The following is an 18002-nucleotide window of genomic DNA, read 5'->3' on the forward strand; positions in this document are numbered from 1 at the left end:
TTTAGCGTCGATCGTTGTCGGTGCATACGTACATATACACAACATCCATTCTTCAGAACTGCAGCGGTGAAATTTTTCGTTTTCGCTTGTCACCAGTGCAGTTCGTTGCTATTCTTGTGTGGTTTTCGTGTACGCGCCAGCCAAGCGACGCTCTACCCTAAATTTGTCGGGTATATTGGTTTTTCACCTCGTTTGGGTACAATTACCCATTATTATTAGCCAACAATATTGCCCTTGAAGAGCTGAAGAAAAAGCGCAGTTGCCGTGTCAAAGGCATTCGTTTATTAGCGGACCGTTTAGAAGCGGGGGATATTCCGCTGGTATTGACGGAGCTCGAGTGCAGACTCGAAACGCTGATGCGTAGCATTGACACGGCACGCGAACTTCAAGAGAAGATTGAAGATATAGACATTGACGATGAATTTGGAGTCGAGTTGGAAGAACTCTCAATTGTCACAAAGGCAAAATTAATGTATCTCATTTGCGCATTAAAGACAGCTGATGAGACAATACCGGCAGTACCAGCTTATGGTGGCCCAACTCGTGCTCGCCTTCCGAAGTTAGCTCTGCCGCAGTTCAGCGGCAACTTTTCGAACTTTAAAAACTTCATAGGTTTATTTGAGACTCTAGTTCACAATGACCAAAGCATTCCAATTATCGAAAAGTTCAACCATTTGCTTTCGTGTCTCTCCGGTGAAGCGTTGGGAACAGTTAGGGCTTTCCAAGTAACCGAGACCAACTACGAGAAAGCAATGGCTAGCTTAAAACGGGTCTACGATAATGATTGTCTGATCTTTAAAAATCACATTGATGCCCTATTTAGTCTTCCCAAAATGACCCAGCAATCAGCATCGTCCTTAAGAAACCTTATCGATACCGCCTCATCCATATATGGTTCGTTGTTGTCGATAGGCGATGATAAAAAGATCTCGAATGCGATGATTATTCATCTCGTCTTGAGCAGAGTCGATCCGGTGACCAAAGAGAAATGGGAAGAACAGCTCGATTATGACAAACTGCCACTTTGGACGGACTGTGAAAAGTTGCTTAATCGCAGACATCAGCATCTTTCGGCCGAAAATTCGGACAAACCAAAGCAGGAGCAGAAAGCTGTGCCAAGCAAGCCGCATAATCGGAGCTCATTCGCGTGTTCCACCGCGAATACCAAAAACCAACAATGCAGCTACTGCAATGCAAAAGGCAATTTGTTGACAGATTGCAGTCCATTTGGTCGGTTGGCAGTAATGCAAAGGTTCGAATTCGCAAAAACTGCATCCTTGTGCATGAATTGTCTGCAGCCAGGCCACTCTGTAGTACGATGCAAAGCTAAGAAGTGTCGAGTGTGTGGCTGCTCACACCATACCTTATTGCATACATACACAGTGGCGAATAAAAGTCTAGCGTTACCATCACCCCCAGAGAATTCTTCTCCTCCTCCCAATCAGAATCAACCTTCCACTTCGCATGCTCTCTATGCGACAGCTATGGATAGAGTTATTCTGGCTACGTCGATCGTAAGCGTCCGAACAAATAATGGTGAACATGTTTTGGCCCGAGCTCTGCTTGACTCGGGGTCTCAAACCAATTTTATAACTGAGGACTTAGCACAGCGCTTACAGATCCGTAGGGAGGAGTCGTGTATCAACTTGCTTGGTATTGGTGAATCCGATTCACAATACAAGAAAAGGATACACACGGTGGTGAAGTCGCGAATTACTGGTAGTGAGTTTTCGGTTGATTTTTGGATTCTAAAGTCCATTTCGGGGTATCACCCTGATCAGACACTTAACGTGAGTGACTGGAAAATCCCGCAGAACTTACCACTTGCAGACCCATATTTCTTCAAGCCACAGAAGATAGATATGTTGATAGGTGCAGAAACATTTTTCGAACTTTTATCTGTTGGTCAGATTCGACAAGATCCTGACTATCCAACTCTGCAGAAAACGCTTCTCGGCTGGATTGTGTCGGGCAGATACACTCCAAAGGTGACTGCCACCCAAGAAGCTAGGAATTGTTTGAGTTGTCGAGAAGAGTCAGTGACCCACATCGACAATACATTACAAAAGTTTTGGTCACTGGAAGAATTGCCGTCTTCTAAAAAGTCTTTATCTCCTGAACACAAGTTATGTGAAAAGCATTATAGAAGGACTACTCAGGTCGTGCCTTCAGGTCGGTTTGAAGTAAGACTGCCGTTCAAATCAGATCCCAGTATCTTAGGCAACTCCTTTGAAGTGGCTAAACGGCGGTTTTTATCGCTTGAAAAAAGATTGTCTCGTGACCCCGAGTTGAAGAAAATGTACTTGGAGTTCATGGAAGAGTACCTCTCCTTGGGTCACATGTCTACCACAGACAACACAATCCCCAAAACTCCACATTATTTCATTCCACATCAGTGTGTGTTGAGGCCTCAAAGCACGTCGACCAAGCTCCGCGTCGTTTTCGATGCGTCTTGTAAAACGTCCTCTCAGGTGGCCTTGAACGACATATTGATGGTCGGTCCTACGATACAGGATGAGCTGTATTCGACATTGCTCCGATTCAGACTACACAGGTACACCTTGACAGCCGATGTCAAAAAGATGTATCGCCAAGTCTGGGTCGCTGATGCGGATAGACAATTCCAGCTCATAGTGTGGAGAAGAGACCCGTCTGAGTCCTTGAGAATATACCAGCTCAACACCGTAACATATGGGACTGGACCAGCCCCATTTTTGGCTATTCGGTATTTGAAGAGGTTGAGTGAGTGTGCAAAACTCTCATTCCCTAAAGCTGCTGAAGTTATTGACTCCGACTTCTATGTCGATGACATGTTGACTGGTGCTGGTTGCGTAGAGGAGCTAAAGACAATTAAGTCTGATGTGGCTCAGGTTTTTCAAACTGCTGGGTTTGAATTGAATAAATGGTTTTCGAACTCACCTGAGGTCACTGCATCCGAGAGCACAGTTAAACCGATAACGATCTCTTACTCAGAGTCAACTAAGGCGTTAGGAATATCGCGACTGCCACACGAAGACGTCTTTAAGTTCCGAATTGACACGTCAGTTATGGGTCTCCGAGCGACAAAACGGAACATATTATCGGTGACATCCAAGCTGTTTGGCCCCCTTGGCTTGTTAAGTCCTTTAGTAATTAAGGGAAAGATCCTACTGCAGGAGCTTTGGCTTAACAAGCTAGATTGGGATGAGTCAATTCCAATGAACTTGGAAACACCATGGAACTTATTAAAAGAATCCTTGGGTCAGTTGGAGAAGATTACCATACCTCGATTTTTGCATACTGATCCCATGTCACCGATTCAAGTACATGCCTTTGCCGACGCATCCATGAGAGCTTATGGAGCCTGCGTCTATATCCGTAGAAAGACTGCAGAAGGTTTCAAGGTCTCCTTGTTGACTGCAAAGTCGAAAGTAGCGCCACTCAAGACGAAAACGCTTCCAAGGCTTGAGTTATGTGCCGCTCACCTTCTAGCAGACCTTTGTCACCGAATCAAATCACTGCTCAAGGTTCCAATTGATAAAATGATATTCTGGTCAGATTCAGAAGTTACTCTTCATTGGATCAGATCCCACCCTTCGTCGTTGTCAACATTCGTTGCGAACCGAGTAGCGGAGATTCAAGAGTGGTCAAGTGAAGCTACGTGGCGGCATGTGCCAACAAAACAGAACCCAGCAGACATAGTTTCGAGAGGTTGTGACGTAGAGGAAATCGTGCAGTCGATCTGGTGGACCAGAGTTCTTAAAGTTTGAAGAAGAGAGCTGGCCCAGAAATCCACACTTCGAGCTTTCCGAAGAAGAGATACAGATGGAAAGTCGGAAGAAATCGGTCGGACTGACCGTCGCGGCCAAGCCAAATTACTTAGTGGATGTAATCGAGGGATACTCGTCACACCTCAAACTGCTAAGAGTGTTCGTTTTCGTGTTCCGCTTCATCCGAAAATGCAAAGACAAAAGTCTCAACTTTGGAAAAATTCCGTCATCCGTAGAATACGACGAGGCGTTTCTAAAAATAGTCGAAATAACACAGAAAAATGAGTCTCAAGAAGATAATGAAAGGGTTCGTAAAGGCACCAAGTTAGGCCCCAGTCTTCAGCGCTTGAATCCCTTCATCCATGAAGAGGCTGGGACATGGTGCTCTTTTTCGTTGTTGCGAGTTGGGGGGCGACTAGTCAACGCTCCTATGTCATATAATTCCAAGTTTCCCTTGTTATTGACAAAACGCTCGCAGTTTGTGCAGACATACGTTCGCTATCTGCATCAAACGAATTTTCATGCCGGCCCACGAGCACTCGTGAGTATCCTTAGACAGCGCATTTGGATAGTGAATGCTCAGGCGGTCTGCAGGGCGACAGTTAGGTCGTGTATTCGTTGCTTTAAATGCAAGCCGCTACTCCAGACCCAAATGATGGGCAACTTACCCGCAGACCGGCTCCGTGCTCTCCGCCCATTTTCAGTATGTGGCGTTGATTTTTGTGGCCCAGTCTATACGACTCTGAAAATTCGTGGAAGGCCCCCTTATAAGTCCTACATAGCGTTATTTGTCTTTTTTGCGTCCAAGGCGGTTCATTTAGAAATTTTCTCCGATTTGACGACTAATTCCTTCTTGTTGGCATTCCAAAGGTTCGTCGGTCGTCGACGATGTCCGCAACGCGTGAACTGCGACAACGCGACAAATTTCGTCGGAGCAAGTCGCCACTTCAGCGAACTGCGGAGGAAGATAGAGGCGGAAGCGGACGCGATACGCGAATTTGCGTCAAGAAGCGGGTGCGAGTTTGCCTTCATACCGCCTCGAGCACCGCACATGGGCGGACTTTGGGAGGCCGGTGTGAGGTCTGCCAAGGGCCTACTCCTACGGGCAGTCGGAAGCGCTCTCCTCACCGCAGAGGAGCTGGAGACCGTGCTGGTCGGGATCGAGGCGGTACTCGAGCCCGCTAGGACCCCTAAGCCCAGACCCAAGCGACGGAGACGCGCTGACTCCCGGGCACCTGCTGACATGCGGGCCGCTCATCGCACCCCCAGCACCCAGGACACCGGACCAGGAGGGTCTGAGCTGCTTAAAGCGATGGCGGCTTGTCTCGTCAGCCAGGCAAATGTTCTGGCAGCGATGGTCCCGGGAGTATGTGCTGGGATTGCAAATAAGATGCAAGTGGCACCAGGAGGAGCCAAACATAAAGGAAGGCGACCTCGTAATCGTCGCCGAGGACAACCTGCCCCCTCAACAGTGGCTCCTCGGAAGGGTGGTCGAAACAACCGCCGGGCAGGACGGAAGGGTCAGAGTGGTCGACCTAAGGACGAGCAGCGGAGCCACGTTCAGGAGGCCAATCCACAAATTGGCGCTTCTGCCAATAGTTTGAAGCCTTCCAGGCCCTCAACGGGGCCGGTGTAGCGCCATTTGGATAATAATAATTGTTATTAGGATAGTATTTCATGAAGTCTAGTGTAAGTTAGGCTAGGGCAAAGCGGGAGCGCAATAAAAGCTCGCTCTCTCGCTCTTGGCGAATTCGCCCCGCTTTGCCACCGTAGGTAAGGTAGGCACAGAAGAAATTTTTTTAATATATGAAAAAAGTCGAGAAAAATCCATGAAATCGAACGCACGCACTCCTTTTTTTTCGTCGTATTAAAATACAAAATTGCAGTCACCCAAGTTGTTTCGGTATCGTTATTTAGAAAAACTATTCTAAAATTTCATGGCGCCCCCGGGTGGACTTGCAATTTAAACGTATTAATTCAAGTGGAAGGCAAAAGTGACAGTGACACAGTGGAGAAAAGATAAATAGCCAAAATCTATTATACCTACATGTACATGCATATGTGCTGCAGCTAAACTGCCGAATTGACGCGACGTGTGTGCAAATAATTCAACAAACAAAATTAAAAATCACCGCGTCGGTCGTGCAATACCCTGTCTGCATCTATATACAAAAGGAGATACACATATACCATCTACCCAAGAAGATCCAAGTGGAGCATCCAGTATAAGAAGAGGAGAGTACAGCACCTGGAATTTCCAATCTTCTCAAGAGGTATTTGTGCAAAAAATTGAAAGCTCGAGTGAAGACGAAAAGATTAAAAAACTCGCAATTCTTGTCTTGTGCTGAAACAATTGCACCTCGCTTTCAATTCTTGGCACATACGTATGACATAGTAGAGCTAGATTGCATGCTGTAGTTAGAGTTGAGCATATGTATATATATAGTTAAATATGCGACACTTCAGTTTAAGTTTTAAAAAAGGTTTTATTCTTTCACTTAAACTTAGCGTACATTGGTTAGTTATTTCCCGACGATGACTGAGGTCTGATGTCTTGAACGGAATTAACTTTGGTTGAATTCTCCGACGGTGTCGCGATTGACGTTTGTCTTGAACAGAACCGAGTTGGCTTCTTAGATGTAGACTATTTATATTATGATGCTCGGTTTGGGATTCGGATTTGGATTCGGAGGCGTTGGCGTTGGCTTCGACTTCGGCTTCGGAGATGGAGTACGTGACTCGATCGATATGTGGGAAAGGCGGCTTTTGATGAAAGGCTTCCGCTGCGTATGATCGGTGTTGCATTACTTGGGGGTGGCTGAGAATAGGGCCTCTGATTGGTCAGCTAGGATGGTGTGATTCTTGAGAATCGATTAGTAATTGATCTCTGAAGAGTGGCGTGATTCTGGTGCGGCTGGATTCTAGTGCGGCTGGATTCTAGTGCGGCATCTATTGTTTTATGTTCAACTTCCAGTTTAGGGTGTTTGTTTACATTGCCTGCAATCGGCTACACGTGGTCCATTTCGAGCGTGAGATTGTTTATGAGGGTTCGAAGCTGAGGGTGTCGTATTGTTTATAGTATTGTGGGTGCAGGGTAATAGACATAGACAAGGGTATGCGGAGCATGGACTATAGATATGTCACTCCCCCATTGTTAGATTTAAGCCTGTCCTCAGGCGATTATCCTTGGATATAGTTCAGGTGCGTCTAAAACTGTGCCTGCTGGGGATTCCTCGTCTTCGTCTAAGGTTGTTTCTATGTGCGGGTCGGTTTTAGGCTTATTGCTTTTACTTAGATTAAACAATTTGTAGCTTAATCCTATTATGATTATGACAAATAGTAGTATTAAGCTTACATGTAATACATTATTTAATCGCGTATTTTCTATTACGATTTCTTTGGTTTGCAAATAAGACAATGGTTTAATTTTTGTTACGTTATTGTTGATGTAGATGCTTTGTGCAAATTCTGGTATGGAGTTGGATATTAAGAATTCATTTAACTGTATACTGCAATTATGTATTTTTATTAATGCGTTACCTTCTACTTTTATTTCTTGGTTTAGGCAATCTTGGTTTAATATGGTTTTTGGTAATTTCCAAGTTAACAATATATTGGGTTCTATGAAACTTATTTGAAAGTTTTGGTGTGCTTTGGTGTATGGACATTTTGTTTCTACTTGTTTGACTATTCCTGAAATACATTCGTCATTTATTTTTCGTTTTGATTCTTTTTCATATACCTCGTTTTCTAGAACGTAATAATTGTTTTGCGTTAGGTCAGTGAGGATGTTATTATCTTCATCTGGATATGGGACAATTTTAAGTATAGGAATATTTCTGATCTCTCGTGGGATGTTGGAAATTATTAGTATTTCGTTAGTGTCTGATTTCAACCAGGTAGATGTTTTGATATTTAATAATTTCTCTGAATCGATGTGTTTCAGGTAATCCTGCCTCAATAATTTTGGATTAAAGATCCCTAATCTTGTTAGCTGCATTCCTTATTCAATATCCTCTATGTACTCTGTAAAATGTTGAAGGTTAAATATTAATATCTCTAGTTGCTTATTTCTATCATTATCCTTGTTTAATTTATTGACAACTTCTATGCCAGAATTTACTGCTTGAATTACTAAGTTTAATTCGTTAGCTTGAACACTGTGGCTAGCCAGATTGTTTATTTTCCCTTCTAATTCGACTTTATCATCTTGATCTAATGTTCCAAATAGATATTTATATACTGTGCCTACTGCATTTATAAGGCCTCTTTTGTTTCTTTTGGCTATTTTGATGCCGTTGAATTCACGTTGCAATTTCTCGATTAAATATTGAACTTGGATTACGTTATTAAATTGGGTTGCCTGTTCTAGTAAACTCTGATATGTTTCATCTGTTCTTGTTATATTAATTGTTAGATAATGGTATTCATAATTAATGGGTATGTTAATGGTATTTGTTTTGAATATGAGATATCCATTCCTTGAGTTGATGGGATCTATTTCTATATTCTGTCCGGAAGACTGTAGGACGGTGAACATTAGTAAGATTATAATCTTAATCATGTTGTAGCTCCGGATTCCCAGTACTCTCTTCGGGTACTCTGCAATTATCGTATTTACTTTTATTAGATTTTTTTTTTCTTTTGAATTTCGTTTTATAGTGGGTGATTTTCCTCCCTCTATTTTTCTCTTCAAAGTGCTTTTCGTCTACCTGCCTAATTTCCCCTGTTCTTTTGAACGGGTTGGTTGTTTTTGTTTTAACTAGGGTTGCATTCTTGTAGCGTGTGTCTACTTCAAAGTCGATTCTATCGTTATTCAAATGATTGATCTTCCTAACTTTATTCAGTTGGGTGTTATAATCTGGTAGTCCGGCGTACAGGAAGATATCGGCTGGGGATCTTTTTGTAGTATTATGAACCGTTTTATGGTTATAAGTGTATAGAATTAACTCGAATTTGGTGAGCTTGTTTTCTATGTTATCCTCACTTGAAATGATTCTTAATTTTTCATTGATCGTTTTATGTAGTCGTTCTACATCAGAAACTCCGTTTTTACTGGTAGTGATTTCGATTTTCACATTTTCCGCATTCAACCCTGCTTGCAATGCTGCGCACATAAAGGCAGAATCTTTGTCGGCTTTAATTCCCTGTGGCTTGCCCATTTCGTTAAAGACTTTTATGATGGCTCTCTTGGTTTCTAACCAGTCACGACTCTTAACTTCTACAAGGGTAGCGAATTTAGAATATACATCAATGCATGATAGGAATTGTTGATTGCCTACCAAATAGAAATCCATGACATACTTTTCTCTGATATTTTGTATTTCAGGGGTGATTTCGAAGGTTAGATTGGTGTTACGATGCTCAGTTTTAGCAACGTTGCACGTAGGACATTCATTGATAATATTTTGGATTAACTTTTGATAATCGGGGTAGTAGAATTTTCCTTTAAACCAATTAGTGGTCTTTTCGATACCTGGGTGAAGTAGCTCTTTATGATTCTTCAATATTTGTTCTTTGAATTCGGAGTAGTTCGGAATATTTATGAGTTTGGTACTGGATTTAATCAGTTTAGTGAAGTGATTTGGACTGATTATCTCCAAGAATGCCCTTTGGAACAGTGGGAAGTCTACTTCGTTATATAAATATAGTGCACTCGTTTTGGTACACACATATTCCTTTATTATATCTTTTGCTAATGATTCTGTCATTTCGGTATATGTGATTTTTATCAGTATCTTGTGGAAATAGTGGGATGTTTCTACCTTATCCTCATTACCTTTAATCAGTTCTATTTGCCTATTATAGTAATTGATTGGTCGCTCTGTAAGTGGAATATAATTTGTATTATCTTCTTGCGCGCTATGGACCGTTGCACAATCACTATTAATGGTTTCTCCTAATAGGTTTTCGTTAATCTTTACTCTTGATAGCGCATCGGCTACATGGTTCTCCTTTCCGGGTAAATATTTTATTTTGAAGTCAAATTCATTTAATTTGATCTTCCATCGTTGTAGCTTCATATTTGGTTCCTTGAGGTTATTCAACCAAATCAAGGGTTTGTGATCACTTAATATCTCAAACGTTCTACCAAACAGGTATGATCTGAAATACTTAGTTGCCCAAACTATAGCTAGTAATTCCTTTTCTATTGCTGAATAATTGATTTCGTGTTCGTTTAAGGTTCTACTTGCATAGCAGATTGGTTTGTGGTCTTGCGACAACACTGCTCCTAATGCAATGTTACTTGCATCGGTTGTTACCGTGAACATTCTGTTGAAATCTGGGAATGCGAGGATGGGGTCTGAGGTGATAAGTACTTTCAATTTTTCGAAGGCCTCGACGTATTTTTCCTCTGTTGGGTCTATGACTGCTCGTTTCTTTAATTTGAGTGTCATAGGTTTTGCTATATTAGCGAAGTTGGGAATGAATTTCCTATAGAATCCACATAAACCTATGAATGATTTTATTTTTGTGGTTGTATTGGGTATTGGGAAGTTTATTATGGCAGATATTTTCTTTTTTTCGTTGGACGTTGACATGCAATGACTGCATCTTTCAAGAGGCGATGCAGTTACAGCACCGTCAAGTGGCCCGTGTGACACCAGCAGAAGGCTGTTACGCGCGGATCCCAGGCAAAACGCAGCCCTCCTCCTGCCCAACCGACCGAGGGGCGCTGCCGCATGACGCGCGGTGCGTAGCCGAACCAAACGCGAACATGCAAGAAAGATAGCTATTAGACTAACATTCGAGGAAAATTAGTACTAAACTTACTAAGAAACTAAGCATGCAATCAAAGTACAAATACCACTACAGTTACTAATTAATAGAAAGGTGTGTAAGGATTAATAATTTAATAAGAGGAAGAGATTTAGTGGTGGATATAATATGGTAGAGGGAATTATAATCCGAGCATAAGACCCTAAACGGTTCATGCAAGGAATAATTCGATCTACAAAGTGGAAGGAACAACGGTATAAAATTTCTAGTCAGTCTAATAGGAATCGTGAAGTTTATGCGGCTCAACAGATCAGGGCTGTCTATGTCACCCCTGATCAAGTTGTGCATAAATATCACACCAAGCATTTTTCTACGGTTAACTAAGGATGGGAGGTTTACTAATAGTAGTCTACTAGAGTAAGATGGGAGTCTTACACCCGCATCCCAGTTAAGGCCCCGCAGAGCAAAGAGTAAAAAGTTTTTCTGTACTGATTCTATACGGTCCTGGTGTACTTTGTACTGAGGGCACCATACACAGGAGCCGTATTCTAGGATCGGACGAACAAGCGAGGTATAGAGAGTCTTTGTTATATAGGGGTCGTCAAATTCCTTTGACCACCTCTTTATAAACCCAAGCACGCTCATGGCCTTATTTACCATGGTAGAAATGTGTTCGGAAAACTTTAACTTGGGGTCTAACATAGCACCCAGATCATCCACCAGGGTAATTCTCTCAAGAGAACCACCAAATAGGGTGTAAGGAGCCAACAAAGGGCTAGAACGATGAAATGTCATAACTTTGCATTTCGAGGCATTAAGGTGTAACAAGTTTGCACAACACCATGACTGAAAGTTATTGAGATCGGATTGCAAGCGAGAATGAAATGAAATGTCCTTGTACTGGACACAGAGTTTAACATCATCCGCATACATAAGTACTCGAGAGTATGTTAATACTGAAGGTAAGTCATTAATAAAGAGTGTGAAGAGTAAGGGGCCTAGATGGCTGCCTTGTGGTACTCCCGAAGAAACCTTTACTGGGAAAGAGAGGGAGTTTTTGAAGAGGACTCTTTGAGACCTAGAACAAAGATAGCTAGAAATCCATCTCAGGAGGTTGGGCGGAAACCCTAAAAGGTCAAGTTTATGCGCTAAAAGGGAATGGTTTACAGAGTCGAATGCTTTACTAAAGTCGGTGTAAATAACATCCGTCTGTAAGTTACCTTGAAAGCCTTTAATAATGAAAGAGGTAAACTCTAACAAGTTCGTGGTGGTTGATCGCCGCCTTATAAATCCATGCTGAGTTGGAGATATAAGTGACTTGCAGAGATGTTGCAAGTGCGGAGTTAAAACCCTCTCAAACATTTTAGGAATAGCGGATAACTTTGCTATACCTCTATAATTTTTTGCATCAGACTTGCTACCTTTTTTATGGAGAGGAATTATAAACGATTCCTTCCAGATCGGGGGGAAGCAAGAAGAATCAATGGATAGGGTGAATAGTTTAAGCAAAGGTCCACACAGAGCCTCGGCGCAGTACCTGAGTACACAACCTGGAACCCCGTCTGGACCCGGTGAAAACACCGGCTTAACTAGTCGAAGATCATGAAGTAAAGAACATTCATTTAACAAGGGACTGAAAATGCCGTTCGACCTCGGTAAACCGTATGGGTACGGATGACCAGAGTAGCTTTCCTCAGAATAGGTGGTTTGGAAGAATTGGGCAAAAAGATCGGCAATTGCCTGATCATTATTTGTCGACGTATTACAAAATGATAGCGAGGATGGGTGTGCGGACGTTCTACGCTTACTGTTTACGAAGCTGTAAAACTGTTTAGGGTCCTGAGAAAAACGTATCCTGCATCGAGATAGGTAGTTCTTATAGCATTGAGCATTAAGAACTGAAAAGTTTGACCGAGCTATTACATAGCGAGAGTGAGAAGTAGGAGAACCCACTTCTTGAAATTTTTTATAAAGTCTTGATTTTAAGTTTTTTAGCCTGGATAACTCTTTGGTAAACCAAGGGGGTTTTCCAGATCTAGTCGGACAAGAAAGCGGGACACAAGAATCGAAAAATGTGCCAAGAGCATTGTAAAAAATGTTTGTGCCTTTTATGATATCAGTGCACAAGTACAAAGCGGACCAATCAAAATCCCTAATGAGGTTATTAAGCTTCGCAAACTCGGCTTTACGAAAGCAGCGGACACGTTCGGGCAGCCTACTCGACCGATCCAATACAGTTGGTCCTATATCTAGCGACACCTCGAAAGTAGGGTGGTAGGCGTCTTCAGGTATAGTGAGCGGAAGGGCTCGGGTTAACAACACTATGGTCGGATCCGATACAAAGCACAGATCAAGCAATCGACCCAAGGAATTATTCACATGGTTGACTTGAGACAGGGATAGGTCAAGCAAGCCGTCAACAAAGTCATGTCGTGACATGGGCACTAGGATACTAGACTCGTTTACCGAAGACCAAACAGTTCCTGGCAAGTTGAAGTCACCAAGAACTATCATACGATCTTTATCAGATAGCGAGGAAGAAACAGCGGTTAAAGCGGACAAGTGCTGCTCATAAATTGAAATATCCGAAGAAGGTGGGATATACGAGCAAGTAATGAATATAGCGAAAGCGGGAAGAATCAGTTTTACACACAGGAATTCCAGTTCCTGTTGAACTTGGACTGTGAAGTGTTCCGACGTGAAGTAAGAGTCCACTGCAATTAGAACCCCCCCTGCCCGTCGAGACGAACGGTCCTTTCTAAAAGTTGTGTACCGACCTGCCAAAACCTCGGAACTAAGAATGTCCGGCTTTAACCAGGTTTCAGTAAACACAATAACGTGGGAAGCAAATGCAACACTATCCCGGAAAAGAATGCTGAGCTTACTACGCAAGCCTCTTACCTTCTGATAGGTTACTAAAAGAGAAGTTAGTTTTTTGGAAAGGTGGAAGCAAGACGGGAAGTTGAGGAAGAGGAAGTTGAGGTTGAGGTTGAGGGTGGCACACTGGAAAGGTTTGGAAGGGATATGGGGGGCCTATTCTTCTTCTTAGCCTTAAACTCCTTCACCACCAAATGCTCCGGCCAAAATTTGGCGGAGCAAATGGTGTCAAATTGAGTTGGGGAGATGCTTATCTTAAACGAGGCTATCTCCCTGGCATAAGAGAAGTTAAATTTCTCCACCTTTAAACCCACGGCTTTTATTTTGCTTTGAATAAAAGCAATTACATCATTAGATGTGAGGTCAGGGGCCAGCCGTGAAACAAAAACTTGTCGTTTTGGTGGGACTCCCACCAGTGGTTTAGTCACCACAGGCCTAGTACCTGTGGTGGCAATATCCGGAGGTCCGGAACGTCTATTTACTGGTGGGATCGGTATAGACGGGACAACTAGCGAACTTGCGGACACCACGGACACGGACGCTGCAGACGTACTTGGCTGCACATTCTCCGAGGCGATGAATTCGGCTACCGAATCTGCGTCGCCAGCAGCTGTCGTTGCCCTTGGAGTGGCAAACGAGATCAACTGCTGCACACTTGGAGTGGTCGGAGTCAGTTTTTCGGCGGCGCACGGCTGAGTGACGGTTGGCAATTGCAGATCACGCGGAGTGACCTTTTTGCGCCTCGGAGACTCATTCAGCAGTTTTAAACCGCTAAACTGAGCCTCCATGGCTAGGAGCCGATCGTATTGGTTTTTAAAACCAACGGTCAGCTCCTTAAAGCCACTCCGCGTCTGCCTCATGAAAGCCACCATGCCTTTCTCCACCGCACGGCATGCCTCGCAACTGTAATGCAAGCCATTACGTTTGGCTATAGCATCACTCACGAGGCCAGAAAATCCAGCGCATTTTGCGTGCACTACGCTGTCGCAGAGCCAGCAGGGGACATTCGGCTGATCGTGGGTGATCTGCTTCTTACAGCTTTTTTTGGCACAGACCACAGCGTATTCCATTTTATTTTATTATTTATTTATATATATAAATATATTAGGAACTATGCCGTTAGTTGTTACTACATGGCCTAGGAATTCCGTTTCTTTCTTCAGGAATTCACACTTATCCATTTGTAGCTTTAAGTTGGCGTCTCTCAACTTTCCAAATACTCTCCTTAGTGACAACAGGTGTTCTTCCAATGAAGTGGAAAATATAATGATGTCGTCTAAGTATACGAGGCAATCTTTGAAGATTAACTCTTCTAGCAGATTGTTCATACATCTTTGGAAGGTAGCGGGGGCAGTGGTTAGCCCAAAGGGCATACGAGTGAACTCGTAATGACCATGCTTCGTGGAGAAAGCTGTTTTTGGGATTGAGCTAGGTTCCATAGGAATTTGATGGAATCCCTTAGCTAAATCGATTGTTGTGAAATATTGGCACCTACCTAGTTTATCTAGTATTTCGTCCATTCTGGGTGTAGGAAATTTATCCTTGATTGTCACCTCGTTTAGACTTCTATAATCTACTACCATACGATATTTCTGCTTTCCTGAAGCATCTATTTTCTTTGGTATCATAGCGATGGGTGCACAATAGGGAGAGTTCGACTTACGAATGATTCCCTGTCTAATCATATCTTTGATTTGTTGAGTCACTTCTTGATCGTGTATTTGAGCATATTTATATGGTCGACGATATACAGGATCTTCGTGATGGTTTTTAATTTCGTGCTTTATAGTACTAGTGAAGGTCAAAATGTCACCTTCTTTATACTGCACGTCCTTAAATTCATAGAGAACTTTCTTTAGTTTCTCCTTTTCTTCGTCATTTAAATGTTCCAACCTTAGCTGGTTGCATTCCCTTAATTCATTCTCTAATGCGGAGGCGAAGTATTGCTCTCCTTCAGGAGATGGGTCAAGGCACTTAGGTGTAGTTATATCTTCCTTTGAAGATGGCTTAACACCTTTGTGTGCGGTCTTGCCGACGGCAATTGCTTCTCCACTTTGGATGATTGGGTATGACCTTTCTCCTAACGTTACCGTTTCATTTCGGTAATCGATGACGGCTTTGCTGGCCATCAAATATTCTCTGCCTAAGAGTATGTCATAATTTTCAGAAAAATTATGAATTTTAAATTTTTGTTTTGTCGGACAGTTTTTGGTTGCATTACGTGTAATGCTCTGAGTCAGACGGACGGGTCCATTGATGGTATGGACGGTGAGGTTGTCGCTATCGACTTTGGAATCTGTATAGTTTTCTTTTATTATATTTATTGACGATCCCGAGTCCGCGATACCTCTTAATTTTTTATTATTTACGATTATTTCTATATATGGTCTTCCTCGATTTCTTCCGAGGCACTCTGCTGAAAATTTACATCCAATTTCATTTGTCCGCTTTGGCTTTCCCTAAATCGTTTGACTGGCTGATTTGGTGCACTGCTACCTGCCTGAGTCTGATTGATTTGATAGTTTGTGGGATTCTGTACTCTGCCCTGGTTTAAGGAATTTCTAAATTCGTTAAATAATCCTTTATTATTTACGGCATTATTTCCTGAATTATTTCGATTCGATCCATGATTATTTCTGGAAGTACTTGGGTTTTGATTGTTATAATCGTTACTACTGTAGCGAGGGTAATAAGTTCCAACATTCCTACGATTGTTATTTCCGTTTCTTGAGTGTTCGTGATTCTTGTTATCAGTTACGAAATTTTCGTAGATTCCTAACTCTTGAGCTGATTTTTCTAGATTAGCCATAGTAGAAATGTCTTTCTTTGCTAAAATGATGAACAGTTTATTGGGTAGAGCATCTTCTATGGTATGTCTGGTGGCATTTGCCAGAGCGTTTTTAAAGATTATCTTATTTTCTGGGCTAGTCTCCAGATTTAGTTTACTTACTATAACATTTGACTTAATTTCTAGTTCCTCTACGAACTTACGAATATTCCCATTGAATTTGGTGTCGTGTAATTGTTGTAGCAGCGTTTCGTATGGAGTGTGGTTGTTGAATTTGCTGATTAGGGCTGCTTTTAGATCGGTCCAGGTGTTGGGTTGAAGGCTTTGTGATAAAAGTTGTGCTCGTCCGCACAGTTGACCTCAGTGGCTCCGTACATGATGCTTTGTTGCCGGATGTCTTCTGTTGGGTACAATTCGGAGATGTACTCAATCCTGCTTATGAACGAGCTTAGGCGTTCTTGGCATCCGTCGTATGGTGGAATTTGCCTGATTGACTTCAAGGCTTGGTTCAGGTGTATTTCTGTTAGCGGCATGTTGATTTCTTTTTATTTATTTATTTTTTTCTAATATTAATTGCGTTTCAATCGTGTGTAGATTCTTTGGCGGATCTCTTTAGTATTAGCGTTACTTTTTCTCTGATCACTGTAGGTTATTACGCACTGTAACTGTCACTACGCCAATTGATCGTCTTAAAAAAGGATTCACTTTTAACTGAGATCCTACCGACTGCGCCAGTTAAATATGCGACACTTCAGTTTAAGTTTTAAAAAAGGTTTTATTCTTTCACTTAAACTTAGCGTACATTGGTTAGTTATTTCCCCGACGATGACTGAGGTCTGATGTCTTGAACGGAATTAACTTTGGTTGAATTCTCCGACGGTGTCGCGATTGACGTTTGTCTTGAACAGAACCGAGTTGGCTTCTTAGATGTAGACTATTTATATTATGATGCTCGGTTTGGGATTCGGATTTGGATTCGGAGGCGTTGGCGTTGGCTTCGACTTCGGCTTCGGAGATGGAGTACGTGACTCGATCGATATGTGGGAAAGGCGGCTTTTGATGAAAGGCTTCCGCTGCGTATGATCGGTGTTGCATTACTTGGGGGTGGCTGAGAATAGGGCCTCTGATTGGTCAGCTAGGATGGTGTGATTCTTGAGAATCGATTAGTAATTGATCTCTGAAGAGTGGCGTGATTCTGGTGCGGCTGGATTCTAGTGCGGCTGGATTCTAGTGCGGCATCTATTGTTTTATGTTCAACTTCCAGTTTAGGGTGTTTGTTTACATTGCCTGCAATCGGCTACGCGTGGTCCATTTCGAGCGTGAGATTGTTTATGAGGGTTCGAAGCTGAGGGTGTCGTATTGTTTATAGTATTGTGGGTGCAGGGTAATAGACATAGACAAGGGTATGCGGAGCATGGACTATAGATATGTCACTATATTAATACATATGTATATACATATGTACATCTAACCCTCTTGGACGCAATAACTACACATAACTCATTTTAACTGCAATCGCTGTCACCCCTTTCCCCTTTCTCGTTTTCGTTGTGTCAAATATATGTATAGTTGGGTCGTTGGCCAAGCACGCATACAAATACGCAGCTGCAGCGGTGAATTTTTTCGTCTCGCTTTCGCTCTTCACCGTTGCTTATCGTTGTTATTTTGTTGGGCGCGCTTGATCCAAACCAAACACCAAGTGACGCGCTACCCTGTTTTCGTCGGGTATATTCGTTTGGTGTCAGTAGGATCCAACTATCAATTAAGACAAAGTCGTGCCTCGCAAATCAATTTAGCGTCGATCGTTGTCGGTGCATACGTACATATACACAACATCCATTCTTCAGAACTGCAGCGGTGAAATTTTT

The sequence above is a fragment of the Drosophila miranda genome, chromosome XR (assembly GCF_003369915.1).
Source record: "Drosophila miranda strain MSH22 chromosome XR, D.miranda_PacBio2.1, whole genome shotgun sequence".
NCBI lineage: Eukaryota > Metazoa > Arthropoda > Insecta > Diptera > Drosophilidae > Drosophila > Drosophila miranda.